Consider the following 22,773-nt stretch of genomic DNA (forward strand, 5'->3'; position numbering starts at 1 on the left):
GCATGTTCTGTTTCTCTCTGATAAGTTATTTTGTCTAAAAACATCCATGCTTCTCCAGCGCTTTGTTCGTCAGAGGAACTTCATACCCAGGGATTTACTAAACACAATTCATCAAAGTGGAACAGCAGTGTTTTTCTCCCTGCTTTCCTAATCCCTTTTTGCCACAGATGAGAGATTTGCTGTTCAGACTCATTAAGATTAGAAACGTTTTTGCCAGAGTTATTTAAGAATGCAAAGTTCCCGCCGAAGACCGCACAGAGTTCACGGAGAAGGGAAATCTCATGGAGATGCTGTGTTCTTTTATAACGTGACCACCGCGGCTCGCATTTCCACGCTCCGTGTCATGCTGAGTGCTAGCTAGTGAAACGGCTCTCCGAAACACTGAACTCATTAGGACAGACAGAAAATTATCCATGTGTCTGACAGCGGAGTTGAATTACAAAGTTCAAGGCAAACAATGGGTGAATCAACATTTCGAGAAACAGCTCAAATTGTGATAATTGAAACAGCTACAGAGCATGTATCATATGTACGGTTGGCGGCCGGGGGAAAAGGGTGCAGCGTGTGTTTGTTTTGGCGGCTGGAGTGTCAGAGTTTTGGCTGAGAGAGCTTGTGTTTTGTTTAGGAATGTAGAGTTCTTTGAGAGAGCTGCAGTAGTGGTTTGGCGTAGGAGGCCAAAGTCCTATGACTAAAGAAGCAGAGGTCTTTGGCACAAAAGACCAAAATCTCTCTTCCTAGTGTAGTAATCATCTGAACACGTGTTACATTTATTCATTTATACATATATATTTTCCATGATATTAATTTTTTTTTTTTTTTTGAGCAAAGCAGGCAATGCTCTTTGAACAGGCTGAGAGGTTTTGTTTGGAAGTACCTTGGCTTGGTGGTAATATTTTGATCCAAAGAAAGCTGGTTTTAGGTTTAGGAAAATAGTTATGAAATAAAAACAGTCTGAGGGGCCATTACACAAGACATGTTCTCGCATTCCATCAGCGCTATTTGTTTAATTGTTGGCCTAGGTAAATATCCACTAGATGAATGGATTTGGATGTTAACTTACACCACATCTCACATTATTTAGCATCTCACGCCATGGCTTTAACGGGGCGTCAATTTAAACAAGTTTCAATTTTTGAGAGGCAGTGCATCAGTGTTAGATTCATATAGACAATCAACTATTTATGGGAATTAATGCATCTACTGTAATATGCACTTTTTCAATTCAGTTGTGTTCTGTCTAGCCGTTTTAATGCATCCTATGCAAACAACCAATAAAAGGGCTACAGTATACTTGATTTGATTTAAAAGATAATTCTTAAAGGGATAGTTCACCTATTTTTTTTTTTTTAATTCTGTCATTAATTACTCAACCTCATGTTGTTCATCTTCGGAACACAAATAAAGATCTTTTTGATGAAATCTGAGATTTTTTCCCCTTCCATTGACAGCTAGTTCATAAAAAAAGGCCATAAAGCGATCGTACAACTAATCCATGAGAATTGAGTGGTTTAGTCAAAATTTTCTGAAGAGACTCGATCGCTTTATATGATGAACAGATTTAATTTAGGCTTTTATTCACATTTAACCATTGATAATAATTTTAATTTTTTGTGTGAACTATCCCTTTAAATAAGTATGTCTTAAATTTAAATGTGTAAACTACAAAAGCATGTCACATGTTCTATTAAGACAGAAATAAGTCATGGTTCTGGACCATTTACCATAGTAATACCATTGGCATGGACGCTTGGCATGTGGGCATTGGGGAGCTTGTGGTCTATTAGCATGTGAGCAGGGGCAGGTTTTCAGCGGGGGGGATTTCAGGGGGAGCAGTAGTTTTTTGGCCACTCTTACGGTGCAGAGGGATTCATACACCAGTGCTGTATGAACACACAGCTTCAGTCTCGGCAGCTTTCCCAAACTTTCCAACTCCAAGTGTCGCAATCTGGTTCCATTTTACAGCTGGCCTTGAGATTGTAACAGAGCCTCTTTCTCCCCCTCCCAAACCACATATTTAATCCCTTCGCTTATGTCAAACTTAATTATGGGACCTTGTACGAAGAAATAACAAGTGTGCCTTGTAGGAGAGGGAGCGAGGGGGTTTCGTGAGGAAGAGAGAAAAATGGGGATATGGAGGAAAAAAATTAAGGGCTAAAGGGAAGGACTGAAAATCTATCAAGACATAAAACGGAGAGTAGTAGTTAACAGAAAGGAAGAAAAAAGCAGACATGCGGTGGATTTGTTACAAAAACTCTGTTTAATACCAGACAGTACAGCCAACAGAGCTGAAAAAGAGAACAACCCAGTTTTGCTTTTCATATTATCTGGGATATCATTTATAAATCAAGTTCACATTTGGAAAAGACTGACATATTTCACTAAAGCTTAAAAAGAAAGAAAAAGTTACAAAGAAGGCACAATTGCCTGTATTCATTAAAGATGGTGTTATGGTTCTGTAACAAATAATTCATGGTTTAATTTCATTTATGTCTTTTCAAATATGTATTTCGGAAAGTATTTAATTTAAATATAATGAAACAAATCGAATAATAATAATATAAAAACAACATTTTTTTAAATACAACTTAAACTTACTTAATATAAATGGGCCATGATGGGTGAACAGTTGATTTTTAAGTTATTTACCTTTTTACCTTATTTACCTTTTTTGTTATTTTTGGTTGTAATTAAAAACATTTCTCACTGCAACTCTTTTCACATTTCTAAATTTTACATTACATTACATTTCTTTGAATTATAATTCAAATTGAACTTTTCCTCTTATTCCAATTTAACGTCTGGTAGGTTGTGGCCAATTGTACATTCTAACTCATGAACTGAAAAGGTTGCCCAGCCCTGCCATTGTATTGCAGTGTCAGAAAGACTGGATGTTTATGACTAACACAGTGACAAAACCACCTGTAGGTATACCGTGGCTTTAGTACTTAACATAACAAATCTTCAGAACTTTTTTACCACTGGCTACCAGATTCATTCCCACCATCTGCCTGAGAGAGAGAGAGAGAGAGAGAGAGAGAGAGAGAGAGAGAGAGAGAGAGAGAGAGAGAGAGAGAGAGAGAGAGAGAGAGAGAGAGAGAGAGTGTGTGTGTGTGTATGTGCATGAATTTAAGAGTATGTTTGAGTGTGTGTGTGTCTGTGTAAGTATTTACTATTCAGAAGTGGAACAGTCAAGAAGAGTGATGTTTAGTCTGTCAGTTTAAAACTATTACCTCAAATTCCAAAAATGTGAGCTAAACCTGTCTCACACTGACACGGAAGACAGCGCTGTGAAGAGCAAGCCTTTGAAAGTCAAAATCAATTTTCGGTGGGGTAAAACAAACGCTTCATCTGAGTTCTACGAACCGGATTTCTAACACTTCTAAAATCACATATTCATACAATCTTTATAAGGCAAAAACAGACTAAATGCAGTGTAAAACTGCTTTGAAAGAGAAGGATGCACCGTAGAGGCTTAGGTATAGCGGGATGAAACAGTCAGTAACTCTCCTTAGAGACACAACAGAGAGAGAGACAATTACCGTCTCAAAGGAGGGCTGGAAAAAAAAGGCAAGAAGAAAGAACTCTTCTCCTTCGCCGTCAGCCTTGACTTTGCCCTGGCCTGCTGTCCGTCCTCAATGGCCTGGCTGAAGGGTTCCCAGGGTGGTCGAGCAGCCCAGGGCAGGGCTGAAGGAGACGAGATTCCCATGCCATAGGCGGTGGGACTGGCGCGCCACCCGTAGTTATTTATAGGCAGCCTGCACCGTAGGGCCAGGAGAGAGGGCATGATTGTTTTCCTTTCCATTCCCCTGGCCCACTCACCCGGCCTCACACAAGGGTGGTAAATATATACCCAAACACTGGGAGCTGTGCAGAAGGGGGAGAGACGGGGAGAAAAAGAGAACAAGAGACGTGTAGAGAGAGACAGAGACGTGGATACAAGAGCTGGGAGGTCAGTCATAGCTCTTGATGAAAGGTGTGCTTGATTTGGACTATAGGTGAGATTCTTGCAACATTCATTAAACGCAAATGGGTGGCATGCTGCCAATAACTATAGAAAATATTTCCAGAAAGCATGACCGCCCAGTAGTCGCAGACGTAAGTGCATTAAACTTGAGTTTAAAGGAATATTTGGTTAAACTTTATTGGGTAGCACTTTATTTTACAGTGTCCTTGTTACATATACTTACCATAGTAATAACAGCATGTTATGCATAATTATATGCAACTAATCCTCAACCAAATCCTAAGTACATTAATAATTGCTTAATATTACTCAGTACTTAAATATATGATTACAGTTTAACAATGACGCCTTAAAATAAAGTGTAACGCTTTATTTTAAGGTGTCAGTGTAGCAGTGCAATTAAGTACTGGGTAATAATAATAAACTACATGTACTTACTGTAGAGTTAGGATTGGATAAGGATTTGGTTTAGGGTTAATTGCATGTAATTACGCACAATTTTAGTTATTATTATTACAGTAACTACATGTAACGTGTAATAAGGACACTGTAAAATAAAGTGTTACTAACATTTTTCAAATAATAACATAAAATTCTGTCATTCTATCACAACAGTAATTCAAATACCATAAGCTTTTTAATCACTTAAACCACTACAAAAGTGGTCTGTATGACAGATTTCAAGTCTTGCCATATGATAGCTGCAGCTCTACAAAAACGAAAACAAAACAAAAATCTTATGTCATAGGTCTGGAGAACCAGTGGTTGATATTCGTGACATCCTACACCAAATTTGGGTCTGTTCCTCACAGAAAGCTACAGCATGTTATGGCTTCAGAAGCCTTGGGAAATAACACACAATTTGTATGACCTACTTTTATGGTGCTTTTTTAAACAGTCCATGGTCGTTGTATTGACGTATAAACGTTTTATGGAAAAGAGCTGCGTGAACATTCTTTAAAAATTCTCCTCTTCTGTTCTACGAGAAAAATAACAGCACAAGGGTGATTAATAGCAATACATACTGTATATCAAATCTCGGCTGAATGATATTAAGATGTTATAAACACTAGCATAATGATTTTCTGTGAAGCTGCTTTATGATAAGTTCTACTGACTTGATTAAATGTAGCCATGATTTGTGGCCAGCAAAAATCTGTTTAACTGGTCATTTAAACACCAGGGATTAAAAGAAGACCTTTTAGGGAGGGAATAAGAGTGAAAAGGCAAAGAAAATGAGACCACCAATTCCTCTGGCCCAGGCACACCAAGACTCAGCAAAGCTCTGGTCCTGAAGACCCCTAGCAAGCGAGACCTGGCTCAGCTCAGCGTAGATCCATTCGGCATGCAGCCCCGCCAGAGCCGATCCACACGGGACCCGAGACACCTAAAGCCACCAGCAGAGCAGCCTGGAGCGGTGGCCTCTGGGCCCTACTGCAACTGATGTCTGAAAGAGTCTGGCAGGATCCAAACATCAGCCCCTGCCCACCCCCTTTCTCCTTTTCTCCTTTTCTCTCTTTCTTCTTCTCCTCCCAAGCATGGGAATTCCAGAGTGACATTATTACTATGATCAAAACAGACCCTATAAATACCAAAAGCTATGATGAATATAACAGCAATTACAGAGGCACCGATAATTAGAGCAGGAGGAGAGGCAGAGATGGAGGAGCAGGCATTGATGTGCACTGTTTTTGTGTTTTAGGGGGTATCTGAGTGTATGAGAAATTAGGATGGTAAAGGAATTGCTGCTTATGGTATTCCTCTCAATCAGAGCCTGAGGGAACATATACTCTTGCCTTTTGCTCTATCGCTCCGCTCGCTCTCTTTGTCTCTATTCTTGCATCTTAAAAAAGGCATCAGACATCTGTTTTTGTAATGATCACTTAGCCAACAAACAATTAATGGTCTTCCTTCACAGATGTTCCTACAGTTTAAAAAAAAAAAAAAAACGAGACAGCCAGGGCCAGGAGCCTGTCCCAGCGGAGACCCAGTGAACTTACAGCTGCCTCTCCTACTCTTTACTTTTCCCTCGTTCAAGCCAGACCTCCATTTCCTTCCATTTCTTTCTTTCTTTCACCCTTTTTCGTTCCCTCTCCCTCCTCCTCTCTGGCCCTTCCACGAAAGCATTGCGTCACCAGGATTCCAGAGCACTGGCATCTGTTTTTTTTACGCTTGTGGGAAAATAGCAGCTCATGTTTCCTAAGATGCTTCTCACATTCCTCACCCTGTCTCCAGATCACACGGGCCCAATGAGTGGGCCGCACCAGGAGCACAAACACAGCGGAACGGTCTGATAAAGTATGGAGTTTTACTAGCAGAGAACGAGCAAATACCAAGTTGTTTTTTTGTACATGTTTGTTTTCTGTGCTCAACAAGCTCGTCAAGGTGATATCTAGGACACACCGAATAATTGCATATCCATGTAGTGACATTTTTCAAGTTTCATACTCTTCATTTGTATTCATTTGTATAATCAGTATTCATTGAGGTCATTTGCATTCTGGATGGAACCCAAAGGCCAGTGAATTCAAATGCTTTTTAAAGGCAGTATTAAAACATAATAGAACTAACACAGAAGTTAAAAAATTACAATTGAATGGCAATGTTAAAATCAACTATTTAAGGTAACAACTGGCCAAACTGATTCTATGAAGCTGAGAGTCAAAAAGATCAAAATCAAAGTGTAAATATGATGCATTAACAGTAAAAGGAGAATTCAGATCTTGACAGAGTCTGAAAATTTAGCATTGATTCCTTTGATAATAAATTAACAGCTGTATATCACTGGCTGTGCTGTAAATCTTTTCAAAGTACTTAACATTTTTGGAATACGCAAGGTGAAAACAAGGGGTGAAATCCATTTGAAAGTGAGCATCACTATGTCCTACAATTGGAGTACTCTTGAGTCTTGATAACATAACTGTGAAAATGAATGCATTGTTCAGTCATGAAACTCTTTTGAGAAACTGAATGGTTCTTCCAAATCGGAAGCCTAGACAATCAATCTTTTGTTCCTATGTACACAACCGTATTTATTTTATTCCAAACCTGGTCCAGCTCAAGTACTGCGTGTCCTGAGAATTTTCTTTAGGCCTCCTCATCCCCAGCACCACCTGTCTAGATCTGCTATGAAAGGTTCTTCCTAATTTACAGCCTCAAAAAAGGAAAGTATTAAGTTGCTCACTTTCACATGGAATGACCTTTATTCTGAGTAGTGTCTCCTTTCTGCAGTGCCTTTGATGGGTGCAACAATGCTGTTTAGAATTCAGATATATTTAAAATCCACCAGCCCTGAACTTTAGCCGCTACGCCTCTAAATGGTTCTTCTGGTCAAATTGATGTTTGAACACCTTTCCCTCCTGTGCACCTCATGTACTGGGCAGAGTTTTCCGATGGAGTACCACCATTATTGGCTTAACTCAATCAAATCTCCCACCCACAACTATCCTTCTGCACAGCCTGGTGGGAGCCATCTCCTGAGCTTAACTCCACAATATTCAATGCTTTACAAGGCGCCTTCCTTCTAAATCTTTAATGGCAGGGGGTCGAGTAGGTCCAATTAGGAGTTGTAGTCTTCAGGGTCTGAAGAATAGAGGGGTGAGGGTGGGCAAAAGCTTCTTGCATGGACACAGAATGTGAGGAGAGGAGGAATAGTCATCAATTAGCACCAATGAATCTTAACCTCACTAATGACCGCTGGGTCCATGTCTAGAGGTCTGCTGGTGTCTGCTGGGATGGCGGGGGGTACTGTCTTCATGTAAGTCTCTGGACGTCACAGACTGGCCTAAGGCGATATGCTAAACCCTCCCCCACATCGCACACACATACTCATTTACCCCCTGTCATAACACCAATTGAGGGATTTGAGCTACATTGAGATTCAATGCATATCCATTCCATGGCACAACCATCCCCACAAGAAACATTATTTTATTTAATGTATTATGCATTCAGCTTGAAAAAGTCTGCAAGCCAGTGTGGCATGTGTTAATGTCTGTGTGGGAGAAAAACTCAATTGCCAACTTAGGTCAAGGGCTTTTGGCAACCATTTGGCTACACCATGTTTGGGGTTTGCAAACAAAAAAACAAACAAAAAAACAAACAAATTTTTTATGTATATATATATATATATATATATATATATATATATATATATAGCTGACTCTATTCATAAAGCAACCTTTCAAAAATCAACAACCTTAAGCTGACTTTATTCACATAGCATTGTGACTAAACTCACAATATTGCATTTGTATGGATTATATATTGTACACTTAAGCCACAGTTAAAATTGTATGAAAGTCACTGCATAAAATATTGAACAAAGTGGAATTTTTCACAACTTTTGTTATTCTGCTAAGTATCTAATGCAATGAAATTAATTGACTAAATAGTGATTTAAATAGGATTTTACTTTTTTGAACCACTGTATCACTGATTTAAACAGTGAACACCGAACTGCATTGTGAAAACAAGACTAGAGGTCCAATGTCAAAACGGTGAATGAGTGCGAGATTGTGCTTGCATGCCTACTGGTTTTCCTGCAGCAACTCAGGCCTGGAGACAGCTTTGCTCCAGATGTCAGTTGAACAATTTTTGTTTGTTCATGTGTCCTGCTTTATGAACCCTTCCTCAGAGAGGGTTCCCGCTTTCCGCCAGAGTCTTCAAGTGGCTCAATTAGAACACAAGACAGCCCTTGTCTTTGCCAAACTGGAATCAATTTAGAAAAGCAACCATTTCACCTCAGATTAAGCCATCCAGTGTCTGTTCTATGGCATGTTGACCTTTGCTAGGCTCTCTCTTGTTCTATGGAGACTGGCTGGCCAGATGATGCGCTTCCCTAATTAAAGGCCTTGACGTCAAACTCCCAGAGCTGCCTGAGTGACTTATGTTTGAACCCCTAGCCACAGGTCAGCAGAAGTCTTTCAGGAATCTCATCGCTGTTTCGTCTGCACAACTCTTTTCTCTCACTGTCTATTTCCTTATAAATTCCATTGATTCTCTTGTGCTCCTATTAACCTATTTTTCTCATACACAAGCACCCACTCACTGCATTTTAGTTTGAATTTTGGACACCAGCCACAGGCGTCCAGTTGGCACAGGGCTTTATCTGCTGGAGGCTTTGAAGGCGGTTGAGCCACATCAGGCATTGGCTTCCTTTGACTCCCTCTTCAGACAGGACATGGAGGCCAGAACACTAACAAACAAACACTTTCACTGATCATGAACGGCAAGATCAGACATGTAAGACTGCCTCCCGCAGAGAAACCGAGAAGAAAGACAGGCAGTGACTTCGCACAGCCCCTTGTAGTCTTGTACAGTAGCCTGGACACAGCTAATAGACAGGGCAACCAGTGAAGAGGCACCTCTACATGTTCAACTGAATCCTCTGGCCTTTTATACACACTTGTTTCGTTGCGCTAGGAATGTGCTCCGCCTGACCCCAGGGCACTCATCCAATCAGCTCGCTATCTCCTGAAAGGGCCTCCATAATAGTGACATTTTCCCACCTCATCAATAAGTGGTGAAAGCCAACCTCCACCCGCTACTTGACCATTTAACTTCTTTGTGAAAAGGCCCTTTCTTTCTTCCTCCCTCTATTTCTCGCTGAAATCAATAAAAGTGGAGCGAGGAATAAGGCTGATCCAGAACTCACATTAAGCGAAGCGAGAGAGAAAGAACTAGAAAAATAGACCAAGGGAGAGATGTAGCTTTTCCATAGGCCTTTATACAGCACAGTCCACAAAAGCATATCATCATCATCAACAACACTTACTTACTATTCAGCACACCCCAAGGACACATTTACACTCACAAACACATGCACAGATTTATGACTAATAACATGCATATAGATTTGCACGCCTTATACACAAAGGGAAAAACTTGTTGGGGAGGGGGGGGGGGGTTCTTTAATATCTCAATATTCTTTACTGGGCTGTAATGAGATTAAATGGAGAGAAAATTTAGACTTTTACTTTAAGTAAGTCTCTTGCTTCTTAGAAAGTTTCTCTTGAGACAAAGATCCGAGGAATCTCCTATTTTGTCTAGTGAGAAGCCGTAATAATTTCAATGAGATGTAGAAATCATAAGATTTTGTAAAACGTATAACCCAAACTAAACTTAACCATAACCATAATGCACAACCCCTAAATCTAACCATAATTGAGTATCATGAACCAACAATGAACAAGTTGTACGTGCTAGATTTATTAATCTAGGTTAATGCTAATTTATAAATAAACTTTTATTCATTGCTAATTCATGTTTGTTCTAAATCAACTAATGTGAATTTATAAAACTTGAAAAAATGTATTAGTGTGTATAAAATAAGCATTAACCATGACTAATAAATGCTAGTTTGTGATCCATTAACTACTGTTAGAAATAATAAAAAAAAATTGAGAATATGTGAATATGCTAGCATCCAGCTATGGGTATCCTCCTCTTGTGATTCTCAGAGATGTTGCGACCCAACAATTTGTTGCAGGTCTATTCTGATTGAGTCGCAGACATCAGGGAAAAATTATGCTAAATGCAAGAAGAGAAAACTTTTATTTATGCATGTAATTGTGCATAGCTATAATAAACATTAAATTGTGCATATATAATAGCAAAATCTAAATAAGTTCTTGAACGGAACATATCTGAGAACTCTCCTGAGATATGTAGAAGCACGCTCTGAGCAATACAGTTGTCCTCTGACAGACAGAGAAAATGGAAAGAACAAGAGAGAAGAAGGAAGATTTGAAGAGAAAGAATGAGAGTGAGAATGATAAAAAGATAGAAATCCGCAACTCTGAATCATTAAAGAGATATCTATAAACAGACAAGCACTCTTGTTAGAGTTTCCTTTATTTTGCTGCTAATGATATACACTTGGCCATCACTCATTTGCCAGCTGTGTTCACACCTCATCACTTGTGCACAATGATTGACAATAATGGCGGTAGAGTGAAAACAAAATGTCTCCCAAGGAGGGAGGGAAGTGGAGGAGAGATGAGCGCGTTAGGTTTCGTGAGCGCACATGGATGCTATGATGAGCATGGTGCTTTGTTTGGTTCCACTGGTTGAGCTGAAATTGATTTCTGTGTGAGGTACGCACATCCCAAGCCCCTCTGCATTCTGATGGAATAAATAAAACACCCTCTTATGCACCGTGAGGAAGGGAGGGGGCATATGAAAGAATAAAACGGGAGAGAACTGAAGCAAAAGGAAAATAATGAATAGAAAAGAAGGAACAGAAACAGGAGAAAGAGTGAGAGGATAAACACTGAGAAGTTACAGAGATGAGATGGAGAACAAAAAACTGGAGTGAAGTATATAGATCTAGGGCCTTGTTTTACAAACAGAATGGATGACCTAGACTGGTCTATTATGGTGGTTCTCATCTATGATGTAGTGAGCCAAAAATGGGTGACAGGTCTGTTCTGATTGAGTCTTGAAAAGCAGGAAAATACAAAGCTAAATGCAAATAATAAAATACAACTTGTATATAATAATATTTAACTCAAAATATAGTCAAGCATAGTTAGCATAGCAACATAAACAGCCCATCAACTTTTAAATAGGGACAAAAACAGTCTTCCCATATCCTTTGTTGCTGACGTTAAAGGCTGTGTATCCAATCAAACTGTACGGTAATGCAACATTTTGCAAAAAAAAAAAAAGAATAAAAAAATCAGTGTTCATGTTTTCGAATTTTTGGCACTTCATGCTAATATTAATAAATTCCTGTGGGGTTAGCATTTCAGAGCAGACCTGATGCTAAGACTCTCTCTGGTCCAATTAGTTGGAAGGTAAGTAGCTTTTATGGTTAATTAAAAACACCACCTTAATTAAACAGACTACCCTTGATGGCTTGACCAATATGAGTTTGCCCAAGGCTATCAAATACAGTGTTTCAAGGCTAGTGCCAGAGGAGAAGCGCTAGGCCACTAAACGCTATCAAATACAGTGTTTCAAGGCTAGTGCCAGAGGAGAAGCGCTAGGCCACTAAACGCTATCAAATACAGTGTTTCAAGGCTAGTGCCAGAGGAGAAGCGTTAGGCCACTAAACACTAGTGGTGTGAACCTACTTAAAGATTTTTTTTTAAATTCCAACAAAAAAACATTACAGACACAGATAAGTTCCATGTGGTGCGTGGCGATGCAAAAACGGCATTGAGGCCACATCAGTACCGGCATATATGCATTTTTAAACAATGTATTACATACTTAAAAGTTGATCATTGTGCACAGCCACATAAAACAAGACGCTGACAAACTAATAAAGTTTAAAGTAATGATCAACCATTTCATTCACACAGACGCTGCAGTGCCGCCTCTGATGCTATGTTATTAAACTAGCTTATTCCATTTATTTTGGTGGGTTGCTGGATTCTACAGCTTTTGCAGAATCTTCACAAGGAATTTGGAAAAAAGCCACCTCAACTTGCTAAAGATTTGAGTCTACATAGAAAAATGATATGCACTGAAATGCAGTTGTGAGGTGCCTAAAGATACTCAGCCCTACTAGATACACCACATGGAAAGGTTATGTTTTTGTGACTGAAAACTTTATAGCAATAACATGTATTCTTCTTTCTAAATTTGTTAAACTACATTTTTACAGCAGCTGCTGATAAATTTGAAGAATTAAAGCCTGATGCAGCAGATTAATTGTTCTAGGTATCTGTCCATCATCTTTGTAAAGGGGTGCAGATCAGATTTGTTCCTCAAACACTGATGAATGACTGATTAATGCTAATGATCCTGTACTGTCAGGACTGCGGGGATGTCAAGGACGAGTCCTTCTCCATCATGAATGGAGCTCTAGATGAAAAGATTAGCAGTGAGCTGAGTTTGCAGTGGTTAGCATCTGTAAGTGCGAGGTGGGAAAAATTGTCTGTAGAATCCGCAGCGCCATTCAGAGAAGTAAGATCCCAGCACACGTGCTCAGGGACAAGGGCAGCACTCAGTGTGTTTTAGTCTGAGATCTCCCAGCACAAGCTCACACGGGAACAGGGGGATCTGTTGGGACGTGTTGTTTGATAATGCTGATATAGTTGGAGCATGGTCCCAGGAGTCACACAGAGAGTTGGTGAAATGGAGCAGGGTCCAGAGGGTATTCCATGCCAAAGGGAACCTGCAAAGCAGGTGGGCCGGGAGTACGGGTGTCTTCATGTAGCAAGAAGCGAACAAGGGGAGGAGGGACGACATGACATGGGCTCGTTAAGAGCCTGGCACTGCCTGCCGCCTGCTAATTTATGCAAATTAAGGTTACTGACTCATGGGAGGTGGGATGTCGGGGGGCGGGTGCTATCACAGTTTGGCTGGCAGCCAACGGTGTGCAGTAAAAACGGTGCCGCTGCTACGGTGGACTTGGCGGCTTGTGAGGCTGGAAAGTTTGCCTGTGCGCCGCAGGAACGAAAGCGGGGAGCTGTGTACCAGAACAACGTAGCCCGTTAGTTGCCTGGCAAGGCGGGCAGAGAAGCAACCAATCACGGGCACGCTGCCTCCTCTACCCTGGCTGAATGGCATCGCCCTCACGGCCCTCCCCTCGCTCACGCTCCTCCTCTCTACCCCATCGCTTGGGTTGCCCGGGATGATTTTATAAACATTTTGCCAGCCGATCAATAGCCGTATTGATCAGGCATTGTGAGAGTGATCCGTCTAAAACCCCCAGCAGCCTGCAGCTCTAAGAGAGGGAGGAGCGAGGGAAAGAGAGAGAGAGGCTGCAGAGAGGACGAGGAAAGGGAAAGAGAGAGAGGAAAGGAGAGAGAGGCTGCAGCCACAGAAGAGAGAGGTAGAGGGGAGAGAAGGGGAGATCTCACAGAGAGGCAGAAGGAGGCAGTGCTGAAGGTAAAGCAGTGTGGTGTGGACGTAGAGAAGCGAGCAGGAGCAGCCATTGGGACTGCGTTAACATGCATTCTAATCGCTTTCTCGTTAAGCCGCGGAAGGGAGGGGTGACTAATGAGTCTCGCCGTAAGTATACAAAATAATTTACGGAGAGAGAGGAAGTGGGCGAGAGAGGTAACGTATAAACGAAAACAGGCGCAGGTTTGGCCTGGTGAGTAAATGAGCATATGTGTGCGCAGGGGGAGGCGGAGGTGTGTAATCGCTGTGGGAGATGGTACGCGATTAATTCTGATTGCTTTGTAAATTTAATTATCATTTATTCTCTCTAGGAAAAAAAAAACGCCTGTGGTTGATGGGAATGGAGTCGCGTACCATAAAATTTACCTGCGAACGACTATACCCGATGACTTCTCACTCATAAGGAGGCCTGCTAAATACGCCGGTGATCACTTCCGAAGGGAATTCATAATGAGAAAACAACATACTGAAAGCAGGTCCAATGCATTTGATAGCCTTGAGGATAAATGCGGGCCACTTCGAGGATTTTGGTGCCTGATCTTTTCGTAAACCCAAACTGTGCATCAATGGATCATGGGGGAACATTCAAAAATGGGATATTACTCATTGGACGTGTACCAGTTCCTCATTACTGGAGTATAGACACTTTCAATTTTCTACTGGCTGAATATTTTTAAGCTTGAGCCATTTTGGTCTGGATAACAAACAGAACGGAGAACAATGGATGAGGAGAGGGCTGTTTAGAAAATCAGGCCTGTCTTGCCACTCAGTCACATGACTCACCGGGGGGGGGATCAGACACAAGAGCCCAAGGGAGGCCTGTATTGATCCAGACCAAAGTGTATTTCGGCAGCACTGTGGTTATGCTCAGCTGATGTGATCAGGGCTGATTGAAGATCAGGCCTAGTCTTCAGGCCATAATGAAGAGAATTGATGCAGGATGTCGGACCACTGATCATCTATCAGCCCACAATCTAAAACCAAGTGAATGAAGCCCTGTCTCTATTTAGATGAATACTTTTGTGTAATGGAAATGTACAGTTTAACACACACACTCAAGGCGTACATCTCTGGCATGACACCATGCTGGCTGTAGTGCCCTAGTTGCCAACCAGCATTTGAAACATGGATCTAATAGAGATACAGTGGTATACAAACCTATATTATGGAGTTGGAGACAACAGTGGATTGTGATTATGATTGAAACTTGTTCACCCAAAACATCTGTCAATAAGTAATCAAGTTGTTCCAAACCCATATAGACGAGTTATCTAGTAGAACATGCAAGCTTCTTTTCTCAATACAATGAAAGTAAATGGATGGGAATCAGAGCTAATGTTGTCACCACTTTCAATGTATGGAGAAAAGCAGCTTGGATATTCTGCTAAATATCTCCTTTTCCACACAAAAAGAAAGTCTTAAAGGTTTGGAACGTCATAAGGGTGCATTTTCATTTTTGTCTGAACTATCCCTTTAAGTGGTTACACAGACACACCAGAGGTTATTAGCATGATTATGTTATCCTTGCCTGATTCATTGCAGTAGGTGCTACATTACAGAAATTGTGCTGTGGCTCGAAATACCAAAACACTTTACTTATACAACTAGACCGTAATAGCTTAAGTTTAGATTCAGGTTTAGGCTTTTAGTATCATCCACTGACTTCTTTTAAAGATGGAAAAATATATTATTGTGCAATTTTAATGTTGGAAAATACAGTATATTTTTAGAGAAGCATGAAATGTGTACTTTATATTAATTTACATAAAAAGAATCCAAATATAACATGCAAGCTTTATTTTTGATAAAATATTTTTTTGAACTCAATGACCTCATTCTATAAGTAATCTGCAAAATGTCGTTCCTCTTTAAGGAGCACAAGAAATGTACTTGTGAGGAATGGGAGAAATAAAAAACAGAATTAATTGTGCAGAAATCCTTAACAAGTCAATAAATTACGGCAATTAGTAAAAACACAACGGAGATAGCTCCCTTGAGACTGTGATGCAGAAAAGCTTCAAAACGAAGGGATCATTAGTAATCTGTGCTAATGCCACCATAAGTAAAGGAAAAAAAGACGGATAAATGAGGGAATTAAGAGGACGAATAAGGGAACAGGGTGCAATAAACAAGGAAAAAGCAGAATAATAAATGATTTCACTTCCTTAGGCCAGTGTTGAAGCAGACAAATATGTCAGTGGGCCACAATAGACTATACGTGCACACCTGTGACTGTATGGCTGTGTGTATCTGTGTGTGAGTAAAGTGATCAATAAGAGCCTGTGGCAGTGTGTGTCTGCCAGTATGTTAGCACTACATTACGACTGGATTACAGAGATTCCGTTGCAATGAGCGTGCGTAAGTCCTGCTGAGGGAGCGTTGGCCTGGCCCTGAGACAGGCAGTCTGCGGTCCACCTGTGTGTGTGTAATCCAGCCCGAACCAGCTGTAAGAGTTCAGACTACTACACATCGCAGCGTTTCTGGCTGTGAGAGACCGTCTGTTGTTATCTAAACACTGCGTAAAGACCTGAGAGGCCACTGTAAGTTTGTATACCAGTGTGCTTTTCCAGATCTGTCATTTTTGTAGTAGGACAGAGTCTGATCAGATCTCTCGTTTCGATTTGACACGTGAACTTGTGATGTGACGCTGTCACTCATGCCTTGCGTGTGGTCTAAGACTCAATGCTAGCCTCATTCACTCAGGTGCTGCTGGGAAATCTGTGTGAGAGTGGGCGTACGTACCGGCAGGCCACCGGAGATCCAGCAGTGTGCACCGTTCAAACACCGTCTCCCGTCACACAGCGGATCCAAACCTAGAACACAGACACACAGAAATACAAAAAAAGACGTGTGAGACATAAAAGAAACAGATGCAATGGGACAGTATTAGGATTTTTTTGGATATAAGTGACAGAGCTTCTCTGTCAAAAAAAGGACGAGTTTGTGCATTCACGTTTTCCGCACAAGCACGCAGTGCAGCCGGTGCGCCCGGTCCTGGTCTAATTGTGCTATTACTAATTCATGTTTATTAATGCAGTAATGTGTGAAGGTGGCAGAGACAGATTGCCGCTGTTGCTGTGGAGCATGTTTGCATGCGCAACATCAGCTCGGGATACAAATAAGCGCATATACACACATGCACAAACACAGCTTGACTGCTTACCGCCGATGCCAGGTTGCATGTGTTTCTCAGGCCTGCTGGCATAGACAGTGGGTGAGGTAGCCGTAGGGTTGGAGGAGGGGCTGCTAATGGCCCCGTGCCAAGAGCCTCTCGTCCCCCTGTGCCCTTGGGCATCTGTTGTAGAGTCATTGTTTTCACTGGCACGCAATTAGTAACACTACACATTTATTTAGCCCTGCTCTAATGCTCCATAATTAGCTTCAGGCCCCAAACAAGCACCGCCTTTGCTGCTCTCCCCGCCGCGGCAGTCGTGATTCAGCACAAGCGACAGGAACACGGGCCAGAAAAGTAGAAGAAAGCGCGAGAAAGAGAATTACTATAGTTGCTAGCAGGGCCAGCTTGTGTGTTGGCTCAGCATTTCTTAAGAGCTCTTTAGGGGCCTGTTGGCTGAGCAGTGCGTGCGTACAGGGAGGAAAGGGCAAACACGGAGCGGTTACACTTTTATAGAATGCTTTGTGGAAAAACACCCCTGACACACACCTCAGCACAGCAGCCCTGTTTGTCACAGGGCCCAAGGGGCCGCACTGGCCTCTCACATGACTGTGAGCAATGACCTTCCAGGGCAGCAGTTTAAGAGAGTACAGCAACCCCACCTCCTCTACTGTGCTGCTCTCTGGGAAATGGAGTCTCACACCGGCATACATATCGGCTGAAATGCAGATGAGAACATGAAACAGAGAAAAGTCAGACACATAAATAAAGTGCTCATATAATTGCGAGTAAATGCCATTAGATTTCTCCAAGAATTTCTGTTTAGTTTTACGATAACAGCATCTATGTAATTACTGTAGTTAGATTTTACAGTTTGTCATGAAATGATCTCCACCAATCACCATTATAGAATTTACCAATAGAATTTGCCACTGGATTTAGTCAAGAATTGCCAAACTTTTTTAAAGCATGAATTCAATTTGAATTGACACTTAATTGCATTAGAATGTTGCCAAAACTATTTATTAGATTTTGCCTGGAATTTTCATTCTTTGCAAGTAAAATAACCAATGACTGTTGTTAAATTTTTGAATTTGTAATGAAATACGCTCCACTAATTCACATTACTTTTTTTCAAGAATTCTCATTAGATTTCACCAATAATTAGCATTAGATTTTTTCTATTTGATTTTTTAATTAATTCTCATTGGATTTTGGTATTGCCAATAATAGATTTTTTTCTTCATGAATTAATTTGATTTATTACAAGTAATATCCATAATTATTATATAATTTCAGCAGGAATTTCTATTTGGTTATGCAATTCCTTTTTTTTTCTTGTTTTTTTTCCAAGAATAGCCATTCGATTTTTACCAATCATTAGCATTAGATTTTGCCATTTGATTTTGTCAATAATACTAATTATATTTTACCAGGAATTGCAAATAGATTGTTAAAATTTTATTTGGATTTTACGTATAACTGTAACCATATTTTGACAAGAATTGGCAATATTTCCATGAATTCTATTAAATAATTAACATTACATTAGTTTTGCCAATGCTATTCATTCAATTTTGCAAAGAATTACCTTCAGTGAGAGTAACTGCCATCTACTTTGGCTAGTATATCTACCATATAGATTGCTGATAAAAATACACAAAATAAATGTTATTGTTTGTGGGTATATATATGTAAACCTAAAATGCTGTGAAAAAATAAATATACCAATATATGGAAACCTTATGTGCCTCAATTTTCCGCAGTGAAGCTGATGGCTCATGTGTAAATGTATATTGTTTATAGAAACAAAGGTCAAAACCAAGTTCAAGTCAATGTGCATATAGCATACATATTCATGCGCTGGCTATATCAATCTATTTTAGCTGCGGCTAGTGGGCGGAGCCCGCTGATGAGGTCAAAAGGGACACAGACACATGAATATCAGAAGCACACATTTACAGCTGCATCGTACCTGGATGCACTCATTACAGAATAAGCAAATAAACTAAAAGGTTGACACACAATTCCAAAATGCAGGTCGTAAAACTGAATTTATAATGTTGTCATATGAAATTCATTCAAAGCATAAGCTATTTTCCCAGCTGCCTGCCATTCTGAAAAGACAATACTCAATGGAATCGAATTAAAGAATTGCATTCTGTCTGATCAAAAGGGAAAGGTCCTTGTCCCCAGAAATCACATTCAGCAAAACTGACCTCTGACCCATTTCATTTTAGTATGACCGCCATTATCCAGCAGAAAATTAGAAACGTGCTGCTATTGTTTGGTCCCGTGGTGAAGGCGTGGTTACGAAAAGATAAACGCAGAGTCTACAAAAGAGCAGCAACTGGACCATTCAAGAATCTTAAACTGAAAGGCTACATGCTACCTGACAGAGGCATTGGTCTGCTGAGCATGTGTGTGTGTGTTTATCTTTATGCTGTGTTTGGGAAATGGCTATGCAATTTTGCTTAATTTTGCAAAAAAGACTAGGTGTCCTTATGGTTACATTTGTGTTTCTACGATATGTTTAAAATAGAGAGGATGAATCATCTAAATTTGAGACACTCAAGTGCCAAGAAGGAAGGGAGAAAGGGGGATGTCTCCAGTCTCCATTGGCAACCAGGGTTATACTGTCTTTTCTTGTAAACATAAGGAGAATAAGGACAAGGCGTCGTTTGGTAACAAAGCCATTACATGTCAATGGGTGAAGAGGTGACATGATTCCACGCAGCTTCTCTGCATGGAAGCGCCCGGAATGCTCCCTATCTCACACACACACATGCCAATAAATATGCAGATGGATGTAATGTCCCTCTTTTCAATATAGATCTTCAATAAAAAAAAAAAACAGTACTGCATCAGTGCACACATTCAAAATCTGAATATATAAAAACTAAATTCACTTTTTGTCCTCTGAAACAGCAGGGTATCAGACTTCTCGTCTCACATATGTAGCTCCCAAAATATGTGAATATATTAGTCATATTTTGGGGTATTCAAAAGGCTAAGTACTGTCCATTCGAATGCACATGTGCTAGATGTGAGGGGGCACAGGATGCAGACGTTTTAAATGTTATATTTCCATGATTGCTTCTCGTCCCCCATTTCCTGTCTATTGTGAGGGTGCAGGAGGCATTGTGTGAAGCGTCTGTGCGTGCGCGGGGCGGGTCGGTTCAGAAAAGGACATCCCCCTGGGATCTCAGAGCAGCCCCATCTTTTATTAATCAGAGGCCCCTGCGCCACACTCCACGCTTATCACATTTAACAGCCTCAGATGGAGATGTGGCTCTGGGTGGGGTGCCTCCGCTCGAGCCATCTAGAACGTGTGTATATGGGACGGGATGGGAACAGTGGGGTTATGGGGGGGTTTGGGTGCGGACCCATCATGCGCCTCCATCACCCAGCTATTGGGCCGAATCACAATACAGCAAATTACCTTCTGTTGACAAGAAAAAATGAGCAGGTCTTCTGGATGGGGGGGAAAAAAGGATTGCCAAGAAGAGGTGACACATTGATTGCTTAGTATGCGTATCCTGCGGGCAAGGGGTTCGCAGTCTTCCTCTTCTATATAAATGTAGAAGCAGGGGAACAGAGCAGGTGGAGTGGAGGAGAAATTGAAATGCCATGTTAGATTGGAGGGTCTGCTCTCAAACTGGGCGGCCCGACCAACAAATGCACAAACACAAAGGTCTAGGGCGAGCGGATGAAAAGGTAAGGTCCATGTCGTGCACACAAGGCTCGAAGATGTCGTCTGAACACCCTTCCCTCCCTTCCTCTTTCACCCCACCACCTACCCCCCCACTCCCCTCGTCTCATGTATGTCGTAGCTCAGATGAATCAGTGTCAGCGGTGTTGAGAGCACTTACTGTCAACCCCAGCGCCCCGGGCCACGCCACTGATGGACACAAACTATAAAATATCACCCCCCTGGGGAGACATTGTTCAAACTCTCCCCCACAGCCCTGAGGTGAAGAGCTCACTCGCTCTTTTCCTAACTCACTTTCTCTCAGTCTGTGCATCTGGTTTTGGATGACTTGCATGTAGATTCTCGTGTCCATTAAGCCAAAATGCATTTTCTTTGGGACTGGGCTATTGAAATACAGTGGTGCAGCTCGAACCCTGTCAAATTGTCGGACTTCTTTGTGCTGCTCCACGCTGGAGCCTGGTTAAATGACACAACAGGAATCGTATATCTGAGACCTCTGACAGCTGAAGACTAGAAGACAAAAGCAGAAATCTTGATGTCCACTCCAGGTTTAAATAATGTAGCAGGGTGCATGCTGGGATTGCCATCAATCCCAGTCTCTGATGATGGCACTTATTTCAGCTGATAAATGGAATAGAAAGCGAGAGGGAGCCGAGGCGAACTGGAAAGTGGGGGATGCAGGGAGGGGACAGGAGAGAAACGCCCCCAAAACTACTCCTCCAGTCTATATGGGTCATTGGGCTTCAACTCTGCTTTATGCATTTACAAGGTCAACAACCAAAACACTTTCTCTGTTGAAGTGTGCATGCTTATATATGAATGTGTGAATAAATGTGTTTGAGGGTCAATGACATGCCCCTAGTTATCATTAATATGACTTTTTGCAGTAAAAATGCAATTCAAATTTCATATTATTGGGGGGCATAGTCAAAATTGCCAGGGTGATAAACCTGGTCTGATATCATAATGCAAAAATGTCTAATCAAAATATATATATTTTTAAAGAAAACCTTAAGTAATTGGCATAATAATAATAAAATATTTCCTAAATAAATTACGACATTCTTGTGCCAAATCAGAGTAATGCAGAAAAAAAACATATATAGCTGTGTGTGTGTTATAAATGTGATTTCATTTTATTTTAATTTCCTTACATTGGACATGCTTATTCATCACTTGACCCATAAGGGTCAACATCACTGTAAATATGTTAATTAATATCAATTCTGATGCAACAGAAAGACATCCACAGTTGTGCACACTCACCTTACACATGACCACAAATAAACACTGTGCATACAGCATAGTAAAAGTATCGAAGGCCATTTCAAAGCGGCTAACAATGGCAAGCTAGCTTTGAAATCATGAGATCCCACCCTCTCTTCAGAGCGTCGCCAAAGCCACGCCTCCATCAAAACACATCAACGTGAACAGCCATAGCAGATTCTGCAAAGTGTCATAAGAGACAGCTAATTGCCTCATGTCTCAAAGAACATAATATTGCAATACTGATAAATGTAAACAACTTACAGAGCTCTTACTTGTAGCACCAGAATGATGCAGATTTCCTTTCAGCGTTGATAGTGTTGACATAGAAACGCATAAATAATATGTCTGATGATGACATGAACAGCTTGTTGCCAACACAGGTCGCCATCTCGTAATTACGACATGACATGAACACAGCATAAGATCTGTGTTTTGGTTCAGGAGGAACTGTAAAAGGCGGCTGCTGTTTGTTTGTCGTGCTCGGTGACTGTATGTCTTACTTTGCATAGCCTTACAGAACATGCTGATGACATGTGATGTCTGCGCAAGCAGGTGCGTGGAAGTATGGAAATACACATGCTGACAGGGAGGTAGGATATCGTATCATTGCATTCGGACCGAATGCAATGATTGGCCGGTCATTTTTTTAGTCCTGAGACTTCCACAGACGATATATGTACATTTTTAAATATTTACACCATTTATTTTTGATAGCTATCAGGATGTGAAGAGAGTTTCAACCAGAATAACAAAAAGTTATGAAAAGAAAATGCCTACCCTACCTTTAAATATTGACAGTTGATTTCTAGTTCGCTGGAAAACTGTCTGTCACCACTTGACTTATTGAATCAAGCTATA

General features: G+C 40.9%; 1 protein-coding gene and 1 long non-coding RNA gene across 2 annotated transcripts in view; one reads left to right on the forward strand and one right to left on the reverse strand.

Annotated features, from left to right (window-relative positions):
• zfhx3b (zinc finger homeobox 3b) overlaps positions 1 to 22,773 on the reverse strand; it is a 240,994-nt gene that overhangs the window by 178,393 nt on the left and 39,828 nt on the right. The window contains exon 3 of the mRNA XM_077201829.1: positions 16,565 to 16,635. The gene's annotated coding sequence lies outside the window, so the exon portion shown is untranslated. The remainder of the gene's footprint in view (positions 1 to 16,564; positions 16,636 to 22,773) is intronic.
• Positions 13,723 to 18,675, forward strand: LOC143710739 (uncharacterized). The gene is made up of 2 exons (XR_013194632.1): positions 13,723 to 13,930; positions 14,134 to 18,675. It is a non-coding gene; the product is annotated as an uncharacterized LOC143710739 (long non-coding RNA).

Source organism: Siphateles boraxobius, unplaced genomic scaffold, assembly GCF_051911475.1.
Source record: "Siphateles boraxobius isolate OS27281-9 unplaced genomic scaffold, OSU_SipBor_1 48, whole genome shotgun sequence".
Lineage (NCBI taxonomy): Eukaryota > Metazoa > Chordata > Actinopteri > Cypriniformes > Leuciscidae > Siphateles > Siphateles boraxobius.